Source organism: Nicotiana tabacum, chromosome 20 (genome assembly GCF_000715075.1).
Source record: "Nicotiana tabacum cultivar K326 chromosome 20, ASM71507v2, whole genome shotgun sequence".
Classification (NCBI taxonomy): Eukaryota; Viridiplantae; Streptophyta; class Magnoliopsida; order Solanales; family Solanaceae; genus Nicotiana; species Nicotiana tabacum.
In genome coordinates, this window is record NC_134099.1 from 115,880,314 (window position 1) to 115,884,286 (window position 3,973).

The 3,973-nt window shown below is 34.5% G+C and overlaps 1 long non-coding RNA gene across 1 annotated transcript; it reads right to left on the reverse strand.

The window, feature by feature from the left end:
- Positions 1-2,597: 2,597 nt before the first annotated feature.
- Positions 2,598-3,521, reverse strand: LOC107813574 (uncharacterized). The gene is made up of 2 exons (XR_001654371.2): positions 3,319-3,521; positions 2,598-3,232 (listed from the first exon to the last, which is right to left on the reverse strand). It is a non-coding gene; the product is annotated as an uncharacterized LOC107813574 (long non-coding RNA).
- Positions 3,522-3,973: the final 452 nt, after the last annotated feature.

The following is a 3,973-nucleotide window of genomic DNA, read 5'->3' on the forward strand; positions in this document are numbered from 1 at the left end:
GCTCGAACCTAATGTGGGTTGCCTACGTATCATGTGGGAACATGAATCAGATCTTGCATAGTTCGGAAGATTAGAAATGAAGTAAATAAACTAACTCTTTTTCGGATTTTGAATTTTTTTTTTGAAAGAAGTACTTACAAAGAAGAAAGAAAATATTTTTTGGATTTCGATTTCTTTGTTGTTGTTGTTTTTTTAAAGATTTTTTTAAAATAAAGACGTCTAAAGAAGAGGAAAAAAAATATTTTCTTGAATTTTAACTTCTTTTTCTTTTTTTCTGGAAATTTCTAAAGAAAGATTTCTAAAGAAGATAGGAAATATTTTTGGACTTTTACTTTTATTTTGAATTCATGAAGGAAAGACTTCTAAGGAGAAAAGAAATTATTTTTGAATATGGTATTTTTCTTTCCAATTTTCGAAAGGTGAACTTCTAAAAAAAATAAAAATATTTTTGGATTTGTTTTTTTGAAAATTGTGGGCTCGAAGAAAGACTTTTCTAAAGAAGGAAGTAAAGGAAAATATTTTTGAATTTTTGAAAATTATGGGCAGAAACCGATGAGGTTTGCCTACGTATCTCACTTCCGGTGAGAATCAGACTCGCGTAGTTCGCCCAGTTTTGACGGAACAAAAGAAAATATGACTTATTTTGAAATGACTTTTTCTCTTTTTTTAAAATTTTGGTCAGAGTTTCAGGATAATTCAAATACTTACTTCGCACTCTTTTTTTTTATTTTCTGTCCCTATTTTAGAAGCTAGTCAACATACAAGCCGAAACAAACAGATACACAAGTAGCACATATGATGCATCAGGATGGTTTTTTAATTTGGGTACACTTGTCCTAGACAGACCCAACCTTTGTGTTGAGTCCCCAAAGTCAAATGCACGTGATGCAAGCAAACGTTCCTACTAGGGATCTGGCATGAGGTCTTGTTATACTAGGTTCAAAACCTGGGTTTATTATTCTTGACCTGGCTTACCCGAGCGGACATCTCGAGCCGAGGGGGGGAAGCGTACCGGGAATACAGAAGCTTCACCGGCTTTGCAACTTGTCCGAACCTCGTTCTAAATTTGGGATATGACTCTAACAGAAAAGAAGTCACACAAAGTGCACAATTCTTCATGATTTAGAAGACTCATAGAAAGGAGGGATTTCGCAACAGTTTATATACAGTTCACGGAATATCAAAGCGGTAAAAGCGATCAATTAGCACATTAGGCCCAAGTCATGTAACAAAATCAGATGATGGGCAAAGCCAACTATAACAATTATTCTAAGCTCGAATTCTTGAACCCAGAACCAGAAATTCTAGGTTCTAATCCCCAACAGAGTCACCAGAGCTTTCACACCTCCTTTTTACACCCGAGAGGAGATATAAGGGAGTTTTTCCAATTTAAGTGACAATCGAAACAGGATTATTTATATGAAATCAGAGTCGCCACTTGGGATAATTTATGGTGTCTCAAGTCACCAGTTGAAATTCCGAATCGAGGAAGTTTGACTCTGTCCTACAGTCCGCGAACACAGAAATCCGGGTAAGGAATTCTGTTAACCCGGGAGAAGGTGTTAGACATGCCCGAGTTCCGTGGTTCTAGCACGGTCGCTCAATTATTTTTATTGGCCTAATTATTCTAATTTTAAAACACGTTTGAACCTATGTGCATTTTAACTTTAAACCACTTTTAATTATTTTAAGGAAGATTTCAACGCCGTCTAAAATATGTTTTTGGACCGCGCCACATGAAATGCACCCGCAGTCCGAAACACATTTTATTCAACGTTGTTGAGATTTGAATTTGGGTCACATGAAATGCACACCTGAGTTTATGAAGGTAACTTTAAGATTACGCGCTTAAAGCAACTACGCGTTTTTAAATTTTGCGAGGGCCATGAAAATTCGACTAAATGGCACGCCTCAATTTGTTTTAAAAGAATGTATTCAACTAAAGTCAACCACGAATGTTCATAATATTTCCTTTCTAAGCTACCTCGAGATTGCGCGTGAAAGGCTTGTGATTTTGGTGCACTTTTTGGTAAAAGAGATTTCATGTTCATATCCTTTTAACTCTTTATTTCAAGCATTTGACCAAAACCAATTCCTAAGGTATGTACACAAGTTAATTGTCTAATGGACTTTGGCCTTTCTCTCCTTCAAAATTCAGTTTCAGAGAAGTATTTTTATACATCCAAACAATTAAAAGGAAAACGATAACACACATTTTAGTTACTGAAAAACATGGGAGATAAGGAAAGAATATACATAATTGAAGCTAATCACTGTGATGCAGAAGCAACAAAAACTCATCATGGACAGTTCAGAATTCGGTACAGCCTAAGGGCAAATGTCAGAACATTATTTTGCTAGAACCCAAAGAACAAATATGCTAATTTGTGTGCCACTCTTGCTTTGCCTAAAGTCAATTCAACTAAATTATAAAACTAAAATCAGACTACAGTAATGCAAACTTAGATTAATATTACAACAATCAACAAATGTAGAATAAGTACTCTTCCTATAAAAATGGTGAAAACTTACTTTGCTAAAAATGTTGGTGAAAATAAACTTTAGCTCGAGGAAAGCAAAAGAAAGTGCCAACGTGATGCCAATAATTTTCGTATCCGTTTGAACCAGTAACATTAAACTTACACATACATAAAGAAAGAATTCTTCGATCATAAACCAATTTCTCACATTGAACAATTAAAACACAAAAGACAAACAAATATATAACTCAAGATACTCATTTTAACATGCCGGTTCAGAGATAAACAGTGATATCCATAAACCAAAAATTTAGCATGATATTTAAGAGTAACATCATATCCCTACACATAAAATACAAAGAAAATATAGGAACAAGAGACAGAAGAACCTTTTTATTAAACTGAATTTGAACTTTGTTTGTTGGACAACTATAAACTTAAAAAGCGACCGAGCCACGAACAAACACCTCAATCGGAGAACTCATCGGCGACAAAAATTGATGTCCTCGAACAGACTAATTTCTACTGGGTTTGGATGATGGTTTCAAACTGATTTTTCAACTTGTTTATGATATTTTTTGGGTCGATATTTTTTGGGTGGGCTTGTAGGAATTGGGGAATGAGGGGAAACGGGTACTTGGGAAGTGTTCATGTGAGTTCGCTGCTCTCTGTCCCTACCCGTATATGTGTGTGCCCCTTTAATTTCGAGAGAAAGAAGATGATCAATATCCAAGGGGAATGGCCACTGGATTCTTTTAAAATTAAGAACAAGAAGAAGAATGTTAGCGATTTTGGAAATACAGTAGGAAAATGGAATTAGAAACAGGGATTGACTTACTAGAATTTATTTGGTGAAGACGACTAATTTTTGAGATTCTTTCAATTTTGGAAATAGGTTCAACAGAGATCTGTATGCGACTAATTGCTTCTCTTTTGAGTGTAGGGGTCTGTTGTTTTCTTCAACATTTTTGCTTTGGGAAAGGGAATGAACAAGAACCGATGGGGTCATTTTGGGGTCATTTTCGATGAAAAATATCCGCCGCAGCTGTGTATCCGTCTCTCTTTTTAGGCGTTACCGCTATCCCTTCTTTATTGTAGAGTCTAGGTCTAATGTGTATTTTTGTGTATTTTGCCAATTAGTCCCTAGGTCTTTTTGTGTTAAGTCCTTAGGGTCTTTTTATTTATTTTTTGTTCCAAAAAAGAGTCTAGAAGGGTCCCTAGGATTAACTTAATGGACATTGGATATTGAGCTTAAGGAATGGGCTAGAAACTTGGGCCTTTATGACTAGCTATGTTTAATTAACTAAAATTATTATCAAAAATATTAATTAGCTCTACTTAAGTAAAAATAATTATTAAAATAAAGACTAACCGTTAAAACAAAACTATTTTTTGGTATTTTTAGAGATTAAAAATGACTACAAACATTAATGAAACTATTTTTTGTAATTTTCATTTTCTTGTAATAAAATAAAGTGAAAGAGTCAAAATTA